Source organism: Rhinopithecus roxellana, chromosome 6, assembly GCF_007565055.1.
Source record: "Rhinopithecus roxellana isolate Shanxi Qingling chromosome 6, ASM756505v1, whole genome shotgun sequence".
Taxonomy (NCBI): Eukaryota; Metazoa; Chordata; class Mammalia; order Primates; family Cercopithecidae; genus Rhinopithecus; species Rhinopithecus roxellana.
The window spans coordinates 4,059,158-4,075,905 of record NC_044554.1 but is presented as its reverse complement, the minus strand read 5'-3'; positions in this window follow the sequence as shown (position 1 = coordinate 4,075,905).

The following is a 16,748-nucleotide window of genomic DNA, read 5'->3' as shown; positions in this document are numbered from 1 at the left end:
GAGATTGCAGGTGTGAGCCACTGTGCCTGGCCGGTCATTTTTTTGTTTTTGTTTTTGTTTTTTTGCAGGAGACTGGAGTTTTATTGTTATGCAAATCAGTCTCCCTGGCCTGTGATTTTTTAAAATTAGACTTCAGTCAAGACAACACACTGCATTTAGTTGTCATGTGTATTAGGTCTTTGTATGCTTTTACCTTTTATTATGAAAAATCTTAATGTCCAAATTGTGTGTTTGGAACAGGTAACTGTAGAAATGAACCCTCTCCCCCGCCCAGAGGTGCACAGCGCCTGCCCCTCTTGTGTATCTGCACCCCCTCCCCATCATGTTTTTTTGTTTTTGTTTTTTTTTGAGACGGAGTCTCACTCTGTCCCCCAGGCTGGAGTGCAGTGGCGCGATCTCGGCGCATTGCAAGCTCTGCCTCGCGGGTTCAAGCCATTCTCCTGCCTCAGCCTCTGGAGTAGTTGGGACTACAGGTGCCCGCCACCACGCCCAGCTAATTTTTGTATCTTTAGTAGAGACGGGAGTTTCACCATACTGGCCAGGCTGGTCTCGGACTCCTGACCTCAAGTGACCCACCTGCCTCGCCTCCCAAAGTGCTGGGATTACAGGCGTGAGCCACTGCGCCTGGCTCCCATCATGTTTTGAAGTCAGTCCTGGGCTATGCATGACTTCATCTGTCAATATCTGACCTGCCTTTCCTCCAAGCTTCTTGGCTGGAATTCTTCGGTAAAGATGGATTTTCCCTTATCCACTGCTTGGGTCCCAGAAGTACAGTTTATGCTTTAAAAGGCCCCACACATTCTTATTTTTCTCGAGTCCCAGCGTCTAGAGCGACCGGCTGGCTCCCTGGCTCCTCCAAGGACCCCGAGGTGACCAGTGGTTTTGTCTAGTTCCATCGTGAGCCCACAAGCGGTGATTGCACTTGTGGTGTTCCACGGTTGGGGCCATCGCCTTTGGAAGCTCAGATGGCCGCGTCTTGGGGCGATAGACAGACTCCTCGGTGCCTGCAGTTTGTGCTGGCCTCAGGGCCTCGGCTGCTCTGGGTCCTGCCTGGAGACACCCGAGGCTGCCTCTGTGGACGGAGGGAGAGAGTATTTTTTAAAGAGAAAATTCATATTAGGATATATAATATAAAGGATTTGTGTTAATATTTCCAGTTCAAATTTAGGATTACAGGGTTTTCACTATTTGGATTTTATATCAGATTTTTTCTTTTACTCTGAGAATTTGAATTCTTTTTTTTTTTTTTTGAAATGGTCTCGCTCTGTCACCCAGGATGGAGTGCAGTGGCATGATCTCGGCTCACTGCAGCCTCCAACTCTCAGGTTCTAGTGATTCTCCTGCCTCAGCCTCCTGAGTAACTGGGATTACAAGTGCCTACCACCACGCCCGTCTCATTTTTGTATTTTTAATACAGATGGGATTTTACCATATCGGCCAGGCTGGTCTCAAACTCCTGGTCTTAGGTGATCCACCTGCCTCAGCCTCCCACAGTGTTGGAATTACAGGCGTGAGCCCACCACATCCAGCCAGATTTTTAGTTCTTTTTTTTTTTTTTTTTTTTTTTTTGAGATGGAGTCTTGCTCTGTTGCCCAGGCTGGAGTGCAGTGGCGCGATCTCAGCTCACTGCAAGCTCCACCTTCTGGGTTCATGCCATTCTTCTGCCTCAGCCTCCCAAGTAGCTGGGACTACAGGCGCCCGCTGCCATGCTCGGCTAATTTTTTTGTATTTTTTAATAGAGCCGGTTTCACTATGTTAGCCAGGATGGTCTTGATCTCCTGACCTCGTGATCCACCTGCCTTGGCATCCTAAAGTGTTGGGATTACAGGCGTGAGCCACTGTGCCCAGCCAATTTTTAGTTCTTAATACATAACATACTTATTTGATATATAGAAAATAATAATATAATTAAAAAATTAAAAAAATAAAAAACATTCAGAGCTCTTCAATCCCCTCCCTTCCTCCCTTCCTTCCTCCCTTCCTCCCTTCCTTCCTTCCTTTGTTTCTTTTTTTTTTAGACAGAGTCTCACTCTGCCGCCCAGGCTAAAGTAGAGTGGTGCGATCTTGGCTCACTGCAACCTCCGCCTCCTGGTTCAAGCGATTCTCCTGTCTTAGCCTCCTGAGAAGCTGGGATTACAGGCATGCACCACCATGCCCAGCTAATTTTTGTATTTTCACTAGAAACAGAATTTTGCCATGTTAGCCAGGCTGGTCTCGAACTCCTGACCTCAGGTGATCCACGCGCCTCGGCCTCCCAGTGCTGGGATTACAGGGGTGAGCCTCCGCGCCCGACCCCATCGTTTTTCTTAGGCCATGACACTGGGATGCGTAAATCTTGAGATAATCCCTCTTGGTGTGGCTAAGTCAACAACTCGGTAGACCCTTAGCTTCATTTATTTCCTTTTACTTTCAGTGTCTAGGATTTAAAAAATGTTTGCTGTAAACGTGTTCATGGTTCCAAAGCAAAATTCACAAATAAGGCGCCCTCAGGGGAGTCTGGCTTCCGTGCCTGCCCCTCTCCCCAGCGGGCTTTCATTTCCATTTGTTTTTTAGCTTCCATTTCAATACATTAAACATAAACAAAAATTACTTTTAATTTATAATTTAATTAGATAATATTTAAATAAACACGAAGCAATCCTTCACTCTTGCCTTTGCTTTTCCTTCCTGGGCGTCTGGAAGGCTGTGCGCCTCACTGCCGCGTTCTGGACCTGCCCCTGCCCTCCCGGAGCTGCTCACCTGGATCTTCTACCTCCTGTGATCTGAGACGCATCGGGCCTAGAGGCCAGAGGACCTGCAGTCACACATCTCGGCCCAGCACAACCCGTGCGTGGGGCAGGAGATGCGGGCCCCTCCTCCGGTGTGGCGGGAGCCCCGTGTGCACCTGGCGGTCCTGCTGGAGATGCTGAGTGCAGTCACCGTAGAGGTGCTGGGGCCATGCTCCTCCAGGGTGTGGAGGGTCTCTCGCCTCTGTGCTGGCCCTTCCACTCTCCGAGACTGGTAGCTTCATCTCCCACTGCCTTGCTGTCCAGTGGCATCTGGGGCCTGGAGTACCATTCGTGAGTGGCTGCAGAACGCCGGCCTCCTCATCCTGTTACTCATCCTGCCCTTATCAGCTTGCTGTCTTCTGAAAAGAAGCCTTCCCAAGTCCAGCACGGTGGCTCATGCCTGTCATCCCAGCCTCTGGCTGAGGCCGGAGGATCCCTTGAGCCCAGGAGTTCCAGACCAGCCTGGGCAACTGAGTGAGACCGTGTTTCTACAAAAAAAAAACCATAAAAAAGTTAGCTGGGTGTGGTGGCACATGCCTGTAGCCCCAGCTACTCGGAGGCTGAGGTGGGAGGATCGAGTACACCCAGCCTGATCACGACACTGTGCTCCAGCCTGGGCAACAGAGTGAGATCCTATCTAAAAAAAAAAAAGTATTCCCTTATTGAGTGGACATTGGGTTATACTGAAATGCACCTTCTACCCCATATCAAAAGTATTAATTAACTGGAGCGCACTGAGGGCGAAGCCCCAAAAGAAAGCCACGCCACCAGGGAGCAGTCGAAGGAGCAGGTCACCGTCCGCTCGGAGAAGAGGCACTCACTTTATTGACTTTAAATATTTTATTTCTAAATGTTGGGAGTAAAATCAAAACACAGGGAACACATGATCATTGGTAGAAAAAACAGAAATGCAGATATGGAAACATAAATGATCCTTACCACCCGGAGACCTTGTCTTGGTAAACACACACCAGTCTGTGCCTTTGCCCAACTAGATGCTGGGAAAGACTTCACATAAGGAAACAGAGACCTCCATGAATATTTTCGTGGCACAGAATTCTTTTGTATTGAGATGAATTGATCACAGCCAAATGCCGTTCTTACTCCTGCGGGCTGACTTCCTGTGGCTGACTTCCTGTGGGCTGACTTCCTGTGGCTAACTTCCTGTGGCTGAAATCCTATTTATTTTTTTGCTGCTTCTGGGGAGATTCTCGTTCCTATAGGGTCCCTTCCTGGACTTGTCTGTTGTCTTTGGGGCGGATTCCCAGAAGTGGGATGGCCATGTTAAAGGTCAGATGAGCGCTCATCCCTGCAAGCTCCTCCCCACCCACACTCATCCTCCCCACGATCCCTCATCCCCATCAGTGCTCCTCCCCACAAGGTCCTCCCCACCCACACTCATCCTCCCCATGACCCCTCATCCCCAGCAGTGCTCCTCCCCACGAGATCCTCCCCCCACGCTCATCCTCCCCACGATCCCTCATCCCCAGCAGTGCTCCTCCCCACGAGGTCCTCCCCACCCACACTCATCCTCCCCACGAAGTCCTCCCCACCACACTCATCCTCCCTAGGAGGTCCTCCCCACCCACATCCTCCCCACAAGGTCCTCCCCACCCACACTGATCCTCCCCACAAACTCTCATCCCCAGCAGTGCTCCTCCCTACGAGGTCCTCCCCACCCGCACTCATCCTCTCCACGAGCCCTCATCCCTAGCAGTGCTCCTTCCCATGAGGTCCTCCCCACCCACACTGGTCCTCCCCACGAACTCTCATCCCCAGCAGTCTTCCTCCCCATGAGCTCTCATCCCCATGGGCTCCTCCCTGCGAGCTCCTCCCCACACACTCCTCCCCCTGCCTGCCCTGGTCCTTAGGAGGGGCCCTGCCCTCCACCCCCCGGACTTCCGCACTCTGCAGGGGGCTGGTCAGGGGTAGCTTCCCTGCGGCCCACACTGGCTGTGGACAGAGCAGGGTGCCTGGAAGGCGTCCCTAGATTCATATTTTAGAGGTTTCTGACAGTTTTTTTTATTTGGCAAAGCAGCTTTCTATTGCATCTGGAACTCTCCCAGGCGAGCCCTTCGGTTGCACCGAGGAAGGAAGGGCCTCAGCCGTGGCTCTTGGCAAGCGAGGCGTGGACGTGGCCTGGCGCCGGCGGGAGGCCTCAGCCGTGGCTCTTGGCAAGCGAGGCGTGGACGTGGCCTGGCGCCGGCGGGAGGCCTCAGCCGTGGCTCTTGGCAAGCGAGGCGTGGACATGGCCTGGCGCCGGCGGGAGGCCTCAGCCGTGCGGGTGCTGCGTCACTGTGCGGGGGCCCTGTGCGTCCTGACGAGGCCACTCACGCGGCTGCAGGGCTCTTGGGCATCTCAGAGGGCGAGGGCACCAAGGGGCTGGGCTCTAGACGCTGTCCTGGCACGCAGGCGTGGGGAGAGTTGGGGTGGGTGAGCACCTGTGGGATTCTGGGATGTTATTAGAGGATGGGAGCACCCCAGGAAAGATAAACTTCCCGAGTTTGGGTGCCTTGGGTCACTCGTCGCTGGGGTTTGAGTGTTCCCGGTGAGGTGCTGCTGTTCTGTGCCCAGGCCAGGGGGCGCTGACGCCCCGGGGACTCCTCAAGAGCAGGCCCTTGCGGTCCCCGGGCAGTCCTGGGTTTCTCCCTGTGCTGACTTCATTTCTTCTCAGGAGAGGACAGAGCGGGGTGCTGCATGTAAGGTGTGGCCTGCTGGATGACACAGGAGGAGCCCTGCTTCGGGGCGCTGCCACTGTCACTGCTGTGCTGTGTAGGTGCAAAACCCAGGGCCAGAACCCCCAGCCAGGGGAGGTGCAGCCCAGCCTGCTGTTCAGCTGGGCAGGAAGCAGGCAGGGGCCAGGTCTGCCTCCCAGAGCTGGGCAGGTGGTGCCTGGTTTACAAAACCCAAATTCAGGGAGAAGAGAGACCTGACCTGCAGCTTCAGATCCACGCCTAGGCTGGGAGAGGTGGCTCATGCTTGTCATCCCAACACTGCGGGAGGATCCCCTGAGACCAGGAGTTCGAGGCTGCAGTGAGTCGCACCCATGCCACCGCACTCCAGCGTGGGAGACACCGTGAGCCTTGTCTTTAAAACAAACAAACAAGAGCCACACTGATGCCTGTTCTCCACTTCTCTCCACAATGCTGCCTCCTAATGAGGCGGGTATCTGGGTCCACCCCAGAAACCCTGAGGCTGGAGGCAGAGGAGAGTGTCAGCAACCCTGGGGCCTTTCCTCCTGGAGGGTGGAGGGAAGAGCCTGGGGTAGGAGGGGCTAGTGGGTGTACGGGGGGCCCCAGGTCAGCAGTCTGTCCTGAGACCCTGCCCTGAGCTGGGGGAGGGTGCACCTGGGTTCCACCCTTACCTGAGCGCCCTGAGCTCAGGCTCCACCCACACAGGGGCAGCGCTCACCCAGACAGCCCAGGAACCTCTCTGCCCTAGACTGGCCCAAGCACCTGCTGGTCCTGAGCAGGGGGAGGCAGTGAAGAGCAGTGGGCTTTGCAGAAAAGAGGGGCGAAGGCCACTCCTGTTGCCTGTGAAGTAGACTCAAGCATGGAGCCCCCTGTGAGCCCAGAGGGCCCTGGCTGACCGGTGCGTGGGTCTGAGGTAGCCCAGAGGGCCCTGGCTGACCGGCGCGTGGGTCTGAGGCAGCCCAGTTAGTACTGTGTCCATCTCTGCTGTGGGGTCCAGCCTGCTTCACCTCTAGGCCTCCCTCGAGGGTGCTGCGGGGAGAGCCTGGCTGGCAGGTGACTTCCGGACACCCAGACCTGCAGAGCCCCGGCCCCTCCACCTGCTTGTTTGGGAGCAGCATGTGGCGTCTGCCACTCTCCTGCTTCTGCCCTCTCCCTGAGAGGTGCCCTCTCCCTGTTCCGAGCCACTGTGCTTCTCCCTGCGCTCACATGGATCAGGCAGGAAGCAGAGGCAGAGGGCAGAGGGCTCCCTGCTCTCAGGCCCTGCCTGGGTGTACTGTCCGGAGCAGAGGGCTCCCCCATCTGGGCCCTGCCTGGGTGCAGTGTCCCGGGGCAGAGGACTCACCCCTGTTGGGCTCACCTGGGTACAGTGTCCTGGGGCCTATCCACAGACACTGTGGGGCCAGGGCTTCCCAGGGCTGCTCCCATCTGGTGCACAGAGGTAGGGGGCATGGGCAGAGCCCGGGTGAGGGTAGGTCGGGCTGGGTGAGTGCTGGCTCACTTTCCGCTTTCTTTTTCGTAGTAATACTTTTTTTCGTTCTTATTTTGGGGAATATATAGGCTATGATGAGTGAGGCTCAACTCAGCCAGATGTTTGCGCTCCCGTGCTCACAGCGGCACTGGCCGCAGCAGCTGGGGAGGGAGTGGATCCCATGTGCAGTCGGCGAGACGGACGTGCTCCCTGCGCAGTGGGGCTGCGTTCAGCTCTCCAGAGGATGGGCTCTGACTCGCTGCCTGTGGACCAGCCCTGTGGGCATTACACAGGTGGGACCCGCCGATCAGAAAAGGATGGGTGCTCTGTCCTTGCACTCACAGGGAGTCCCACGGCCGCCAGATTCCTTGAGGCAGAAAGTAGAATGGGGAGTGCCAGGGGCTGGGGAGTTGGTTTACTGGGGACAGTTTCAGTTTAAGGAATGGGAAGTTCTGGAGATGGGTGATGGTGACGGACACCAAGCAGCTCTTCATGCCGCATAACTAACTGTGCACTTAGGAATGGGAAAAGTGGTACATTTCCTGTTACGTGTATTTTACCACAATACAAAATTATTAAAAAATAAAAAGATGAGGCTTAGCCGAGAGTTGTGTAACTAACAGCCCCCAGACAGAGCAATGGATGACAGAACCGAGAGTGCAGGGACAGGCTTCCGTCGCCTTCTTCGCGGTGGGAGCCCGGTGCCCGTCTGGCTGCCCATGGCCCGCTCCTCCATGCAGCTCCCCTGGGCACGACCTCTGCCACACCAGGGTTCCTTCACCTCCGGGTTCTCCTGACCAAGAACGTTGGGGCCACAGGCAACGGTCAAGGTTGGCCCGAGAGGAGGAGGTGGGTGGTGGGGACAAACCTCTCCGTAGGGAAGGGGTCCAGGAGCTGCCTTGGGACCCGGCAACCCCTCCCAGCTGGCGGCGAGCAGGGACAGGGAGGCCAGGTCCATCACCTGGAGCAGATGGACACAGCCCAAGAATGCGGCTGGGGAAGGAAGGAGAGCGAGGAAGCAGAGGCAGAGGGCAGAGGGCTCCCTGCTCTCAGGCCCTGCCTGGGTGTACTGTCCTGGGTGTACTGGCTGGCAGTGAGGACCGGTCTTCATCCCTCAGGGCCCATCAAGGGCAGAGCCTCCTGGATGTGGTGGGAAGGATGGTGCCGTGGCCTGGACCCCGTAAGAGCAGCACAGGTCCCAGGAGTCTGGCACTGAACTGGGCAGTGCCCACCAGAAGTCAAGCTGGGGCACAGTCTTGGAAGCAACTGTGTTCGTTCCCCCTCTGCCTGGCTCCGAGGCTGTGACTGGACGAGCTCCTGGGGGTCCTCTTGCCTTCACGTCTGCACTGGCTTCCATGACTGGTGCCTGGCGTCCAGGTCGCACAGTGGCAGATGGGGGGTTGGGGTGGCCATGAGATCCCTGGGCCCCCGCCACCCTCGTTCCCTGGCCCAGCAGGGACGTGTCTCCCTGGGGCTCACACAGTCATGCAGGCACTTGTGGGGGACTCACACAGGATGGGGGTGCAGAGCTGGCCAGCGCAGTGCTCCAGGGCTCCCTGTGGCTCACGGGCACCAGGCCGCCTCACTGCACATCTCGAGCTTACTGATGGGGGTCTCCGGGGGAACGCACCACTTCCTCTGGCCTTGTGTGGCATTTGAGTAAATAACGATCATAATGGAGGATTTTAAGAGGTGTTTTGACCCACATTCAAACTTGCAGTGGAAAACAATTTTTTTTTTGACGGTCTCGTTCTGTTGCCCAGGCTGGAGTGCAGTTATGCGATCTCAGCTCACTGCAATCTCCGCCTCCCAGGTTCAGGGGATTCTTATGTCTCAGCCTCCTGAGTAGCTGGGACTACAGGCGTGCATCACCACGCCCGACGAATTTTTTATTTTAGTAGAGACGGGGTTTCACCATGTTGGCCAGGCTGGTCTTGAACTCCTGACCTCAAGTGATCCACCTGCCTTTTCCTCCTAAAGTGCTGGGATTACAGGTGTGAGCCACCGCGCCCGGCCAGAAAACACACCTTTAAAAAATCGAGTCATCCTTTTCCTCTAGGGGAGCCACCACGTGTGGTGCAGTTTGCTGTAGGGACCCACCTGGGTGGACCTGTCCCGGATCTCTGTCAGGGTCTGGCCGTGAACGACCTGGCATCTTTGCCGAGGCCCGGGGTGCCCTGACTGGCTCCCTGCCAGGGAAGGGGGCCTGGGGACCCCCAGGGGCTGCTGAGGTGTGGGGGGCCAGGACCCGGCTGGGCAGAGTGAGTGGTCAGGGTCCATCCCGGGCACAGATGCGTGGGTGTTCATATCAGGGGCTATGGAGGGGTGTCCCCAGCAGAGGGAGGAGGGACAAAGAGGCCATCCCAGAGCCCTGGGCTCAGCACAGGGGGCATCAGGCTGGAGGGGCCCTGTGAGGGGAGCTGTGAGGGGCGGGCGGCTACGCTGGGGACTGACCCCCAGTTGAGGAGGGAGGAGGGGCAAAGCACTGTGCCACCCAGGGCAGGAGAGGCCCAGGCACCCAGCAGCCTCCATGACACAGGATGGCCTGGGAGCCGCGTGGGAGCCTTGTGGGAGCCTTGTGGGAGCTGGGATGTGGCGGCAGTGACCTGCACGGAGTCAGGGCCAGGCTCCTGCACCCCTGGGGACTGGGTGCCCAGTGGGGCTGTGGTGCTGGGATGGGCTATCCTGGGAGGACGGTGTCGGTGGCTGTGGCTGGGAGTGAGGGCTGGAGGGGCTCCCTCTCTGCACCTCTGCGGTCTCTGTGAGGTGCCGGGTCCACTGAAGCCCGTAGCCTTCTCCTTGGTGAAGGCAGCTCACACCAGGCGTGTGAGGCAGGGCTGCACCTGCTGGGCCCCCAAAGACGAGGCTGGGACGTCTTGATGGGGTCTGGTGGCCAGGTCTTCTCCAAGTTCCTTGGGCCAGAGTCTGCTGAGGAGACCTGAACTATTCCTACTGGGCCTTGGGGCAGGACGCAATGTGGGGACGCTTCCCTCTCTGCCCATGGGGTCCAACCGGGGAGCCCAGCCTGTGTTTCAGGCTTCCCCCAGTCCCAACGTGGGCCTGGTGCATGTCTCACCGAGGGAGCCTGTGGGCGATCTCACCTCCAGTCCACAGAGGGAAACACCTCGGACCCTGCGGGCAAGGCTCTGCCCCCGGGGACCCCTCTGGAGGGACCTGGATTGCTGGGGCCTGAAGTGGCCACAGCTGGCGGGGACCAGGTTCCCTGGGTGCTCTCTGCACCTGGGAGGGACATCCCAGGACATCCCTGAGTCTCACTGGGAGATCTGCCCACAGGGATGACAATACTGGTGATTGTGAGGCGTGCGGGTATCTCACAGGCTTCCAAAGCTCATGGAGTAATTCTGGGGTGCTGATCAAGGTCTAGCTTGTGTGAGAGCTGGGGGCCATGACGAGGGGCACGGCGCACCCCATAACAACAGCGGAAGCGTGGCTGTCAGTGCTGGGACGGGGAGTTCTGTTTGCTGTCAGGGCCCAGAGACGTCCAAACCCTTTGGGAAGAGCTCCCAGCTCCCAGAGTCTCCTCAGGCTCACAGAACCACAGGCTCAGTTTCCAGATGACCAGCAGAAGCTGCCCTTCCTCGGGCTTTTTCTGAGTTCACTGCCATTGGCCCTGTAAAGGAGGGGCCTCTGTTTCATTTGAGGACACTGAGCAGGGTGAGCTTCTGAGCATCTGGGCTCATGGATCCTGCAGCCCAGGCTGCTTGGCACGCTGTGGCCAGAGCTTAAATTGTGGCTGACTCAGCCCTGTTCTCAGCTTAGTTAAAACTTCATGCAGCTGCCAACTCAACAGGCTGCTTATGTGATATTACAGTGAATTAGACAGGGCGAGGGGAGGACCACATGCTGAAGATGCTCAGCTTGGACCTTCCCAGGATGGATGTGGCTGGCCTGCTGCCAGCTTCCTGGGGGTGCATGGCTGGGCGGAGGCACCGTGGGCAGTGGACCAGGCTTCTCCAGCTCCCAGGACCTCTCCTCGGGGAAGACCGAGCCTTAGGGTCCAAGTTTTGGGAGTGGGGGTAACCCCTGTCCCACACGGTGATCACAGCAAATATGGACGGTGGACCTGCTGTGGAGCTTGGGGAGCTTGTACCGGGTAGAGGAAGCTGACTAAACATGCTCATGTTGTCATGACCCCTCAGGGGACTCCCCCAGAAAATCATATTCCTGTTTGGCCTGGTTACACACAAACAGACCTGGCCTAAGGGCAGTGTGTAAATATAAGTTTGGTCATTTGTTCATTCACCTGTCCATCCATCCATCCATCCATCCATCCACCCACCCACCCACCCATCCATCCATCCGTCCACCCACCCACCCACCCACCCATCCATCCTCCTATCCACCCACCCATCCTCCCATTCACCCATCCATCCACTCACCCACCCACCCATCCTCCCATCCACCCATCTATCCATCCATCCGTCCATCCATCCATCCATCCATCCATCCATCCATCCATCCATTCATCCATCCATCCATTCATCCATCCATCCATTTGTCCCTCTGTCTGTCCATCAGTTCATCCATCCATCTATCTGCCTGTCCATCTGTCTGTTCGTCCATCTGTTCATCCATCCACCCATCCATCCACCCATTCATCCACCCACCCGTCCACCCATCCATCCATTCATCCATCCATCCATTCACATCTATCCATCCACCCACCCATCCATCCGCCAACCCATCCATCCGTCTATCCACTCACCCACCCACCCATCCACCCATCCACCCATCCATTTGTCTCTGTTCGTCCATCAGTTCATCCATCTATCCACCTGTCCATCTGTCTGTTCATCTGTCCATCCATCCACCCATTCATCCACTCACCCACCCACCCATCCACCAATCCTCCCATCCATTTGTCCATCTGTTCATCCATCCATCTATTCACTTGTCCATCTGTCTGTTCATTCATCGTCCATCCAACCACCCACCCACCTGTCCGCTCATCCACTCGTCCACCTTTCAACCCATCCACCCATCCATTTGTCCATCTGTCCATCAATCAGTTCATACATCCATCTATCCACCTGTCCATCTGTCTGTTCATCCATCTGTCCATCCATACATGCATCCATCCACCCACCCACCCATCCACCCACTCACCTATACACCCATCCATCCACCCACCCACCAATCCACCCATCCATCCACCCACTCACCCATCAACCTATCCATCCACTTACCCATCCATCTGTCCATCTGTCTATCCATTTGTTCATCTATTCCTCCATCCTTCATCCATCTGTTCATCTGTCTGCCCATCTGCCTGTCTATCCCATTCATTCATTGATGTGTCCAGTACATGCTGGAATGTTGGGGACAGAGAGCTCTATACATTGTCATCCTGCCCTGAAGAGGGGAAAGGCAGAATCAATCACCTCCAACCCACCCTTGTCAGCCCCCCACAGGCCAGTGGAGGGGAGGACCACATGCTGAACATGTTCAGCTTGGACCTTCCCAGGATGGAAGGAAGGATCAGGGAGCTTCCTGAGTGGGTGTCAGCGGGTCAAGGTGGGCAGGCTGTCTGGTCGAGAGTGGCCTGAGCCTGGTGTGGGCTTGTGGGTTGGAGGTGAATTTGTGGGAGGGAGAATTCTGCATGCATCAGGAAGAGGCGAAGCTGGCCTGGATGGGAATGGCCGGCTTCTTCCCCACACCTCACCCCTTGTGCTGCCTGTGGAGTAAGCCACGGTGGCCAGTGATGGGCTCACCCTAGGACCACTGTCCATGCTGAATGGTGGCAGCCACGCCCCGGGAGCGCCCCCTCCTGCTGTGGCGGAAACACAGCCAATGGACAGAGAGAACCGGTCCCCAGAGCTCGGCTAAGTGTGACAGAGCTCAAGCCTGGGGGCAGCGAGGCTGCTGCACGGCCCACAGGACTCTGTCTTGAAGCAAGACCATTGCCATGACCGACTTCGGGTGCCTACATACCGAGGTGTTCCTGTAGCACAGACACCCCGGGAAGGATGCCTGTCATACTCCCCAGCGGTCACAAGTTTCCCAAGAGAGTCAGACGCGGCCAGCTGCATGTGTCCCACCTTAAACATGTGTGCACAAAAGACACTTCCTGGAGCCAGTGCGAGCGCCACCGTCGTGTGGCCACTGGAGACATTGCTTCCTTTCCCAAGTCCCTGTGAAGGGTTTGTCTGAGGAGCTGGGTCTGTCAGCCTCTCTCTTTGACCTCTCAGCTCTCTTGGCCTTTGGGGTGGGTCTGCATAGACCTGCCCACCACGGGACAGAGGCCTTCCCACAAGGAAGGGGTAGCTGCTGTGGGACTGCCAACGTCTATCTTTCTTGCCACATGGAGGGTCACCTGTCACCCAAGATCACCTACACCTGATGGGTCACCTGTCACCCGACAAGATTACCTGTCACTGATGGGCCGCCTGTCACCTGAGGTCACCTGTCACCTGATGGGATCACCTGTTCCCTTTTGGCCCTCTTTGGCTCCAAGAGGCCGTGGGACCTCAGGTGTGCATCTGCCCTGGAGTGGTTTTGTTGTGGTTGGGACATAGCTGTGTCCATTTCTTCTTGTCCCTCATCCCCCTGGAACCAGGCCTTGGGAAGCAGACAGCTCTGAACCCCCAGAGCCACGAGCCAGTGCAAAGTGGGGAGAGAGCAGCCCATGAATCTCCAAAGGGCAGACCATGACCCACTCAGCTCCCAGCGCTCCCTGCATCTTGGTGATTCCTGCTACTGGCTGCTCCATCCTCTCCAGGGCAGGCTGACCTCATTGTTACCTGTCAGGCACAGCAGATATCCATGGCAGGTGTGAGGTGAGGAGAGAAAACCGGACCCCACAGCCCTGAGCCCTCGAAGAGGCTGCTGGAGGGACAGGGCTGCTCTGCAGAGAAGCTCTACGGTCATAGCTGTCCGAGTTTGCAGGGACAGGTCCTTGGGCCAAGGACCTCACTTTCAGTCAGCCACATATGCGTCTCGCAGCCCATCACCCACACAGAGAGTGCGAATGGCCCAGTCTGGCCTGCCTGCCTCATTCAACTGTACACTCCAGCAACATGGACACCCACACCCTCCAGCCCCCCTGAGATCCCCAAGTCCTGTGCAGGAGAATGGTGGTCCCTGAAGACACATCCACCTGCTGACCCTTGGAACCCGTGAGCATGCCTGCCCGGGAGGTCATCTTTGCAGATGTAACAAGTTAAGGCCTGGAGAGGAGGTCATCCTGGACTGAGAATGCCAGCGAAACCCAACGACAGCCGTCCTTAGAGGAGAAGGGGGAGGGAGACTTGAGACCCAGATAGAGAGGACACGTGGAGACAGAGGCAGAGATGGGAGTGTGGCCACAAGCCCAGGGACGCCTAGAACTGCCAGAAGCTGGGACAGGCAGGAAGGAGTGTTCATCCTGAGCCTCGTGACGGAGCCAGCCCTGCCCACACCTTCCTCCACTTGGGCTCTGTCCTGGCGGTGCAAGGAGCCCCTGAGCCCCTGGGCATGCAGGCGCCCCGCTTTAGAAATTCAGTTCAGAAGGTGCGCCTGTTCATCAGTACCGAGGCATCCCAACTTTTAAAACCCCAAATCAAATATTTTATGAAAAAATTTCATATGTATGTGTAGCTTCGTGGGAACTTTTATTTATTCACATGAGACTCCAAATGCTTTATGCAGAAGAACAGCGACAGAAACAGATTGCAGGGCGGAAATGGCATTTTACAGTGCAATATTTTTAGTGGCCACAGGAGGGCGCGTCTATAAAAGAAAACAGGACTGTGCGCAAGTGACCCACTCCACTCCCACCCGAGGCACGCACACACACGCATGCACACACACGCACACTCACACACGCACACACACATGCACACATGCACATACACGCAGTCATCCACCCACATAGGCACACACAGACAAGTACACACACAGACATGAAGTAACCCATTCACACATGTACACTCGCATGTGCACACGCACACACACATGCAGTCACCCACCTTCATGTGCACACTCACATGCCTGCACACACACACGCATACACATGCACACACACGCACACCCACACACATGCACATTCACACACATGCACACACGCACACGCACCCATGCACATACATGCAGTCACCCACTCACATGTGCACTCACACATGCATACATACACATGCATACACACATGCACACAAACGAAGTCACCCACCCACACATGCACCCCCAAATCCCCACATCCCCATGGCCACCTAGTGGCGTTAATTAGTGAGTCTTATTTTAATTATGTTCAGGTTAATCAAGGCTAAAATCGACTTGAAGGGTGAGGGGCCTGAGTGCTTACATGGTCCCATCGGTGGAATAAAATAATTAGTTTTAAGGCAGAGTGGAGAGTTTTTCTTGTTCAACAGTTAACATTCAGTCTCACAGCCTTCTAAATGACATATCAAAGACTTCGCAAGTACACAATTTTAAAAGATAAAATCAGGTTGTACCAAAAGTTCAAGGTCACTTTCTTCCCCCTACACTCCCATGCCAAAAACATTTCTACTCAAATAACATTTGACAAATGGTAATTTGCGTTCTTCTGGGCTTAGAGACAGCAATAAAATCTACTGTTAATATTTTTAGCACTTTCTGGCTAAAATAATCCCATAACCCACTGAACCGTGCAGCGCCCCAGTAAGTGGTGGTAGAAGGAAAGGTCAGGACCGCCAAACCTATGCACAGCCGCTGAAGTCAGCCACCCTGGTGGCCGGGGAGTGAACGGGAGGCACTTGACGGCATCTGTTTGGAGCTGTTTTTTGAAGCTTTTGTCAGAACATGCAGCTGTTTCCTTAATCCAGACTTTTGTGATCAGCAGTTTCTCCAAGGTGGGTTGAATGGCCTCGTACGTAAAGTTGGCGTGGAGAGACTGGAAGACGTGGCTTTCACCCAGACGGATGACCGCTCTGTGATGCCAAAGGGTCTGGCGTCCCGGGTGTGGCGTCCCGACTCCAGGGTCCTCTGCTTCCTATCCACTTGTTACCAAAATCAGGTAAAAACTTACCGAGGCAAAGAAGAAATAAAATAAAAAGAGAAAATACAAAAGTCAAAGCCAAAACTGTCCCAAGACTAATAATATTTGTGAGCGAAGTCCTCAGCCCCTCCCGTGGTGCCCTCGATTCCTGTTAAAGGGCAGGACAGCAGCAGAAGCTGCTGTGAGCTGCAGGTCTCCACCTCATCCCCAACAACCATGCTCCCAAACCAGACAGCAGCAGCTGAAAACCGCAGAGCACCCAGCACTGTCGCCAGCCAATCCAGGGAGATAGATCGTGCTGGTATTAGACGGGTTTCAGTGTGGATGCAAATGAGCTCATGTATGTGACTCCTCTTAGCTTTAAGCCATTTACCTGAGGGTGTATTGTTGGGGTTATAGCAACGTAAAGGGTCTCCAGCATCATTCCGTGTGGTAAAAATGATGCTTCATCTGGGAGGGGAGGACTCCCGAAGATCCTACTCCCCGTCGAGCCTGCCATGCCCACCTCTTGGTGTCTGAGGGTGAGGCATGCAGGTGGCCAGACCGTTACAGTTTGCCCGAGCATCTAGATTTAGGAATTCTGTTGGATTTAGGAGCATCTAGATCAAGGAGAAAAGAGCACAGTCTACAAAGAAACTCATCGTTCCCGCTTTCACATGCTTCTCAGTCTTAAAATCTTTTAATTTTAATTAAAAATAAAGCAAAAAATTAAAAATTTAGCTGCCTTGACAAAGTCTTAGCTAAAGTACCAAGCATCTTGGGAGAATATAAATATAAATATTCAGCCAGTCAAATATATTTCATAAAGAATGAGGCGATTGTAGACCAGACGCAGTGGCTCACGC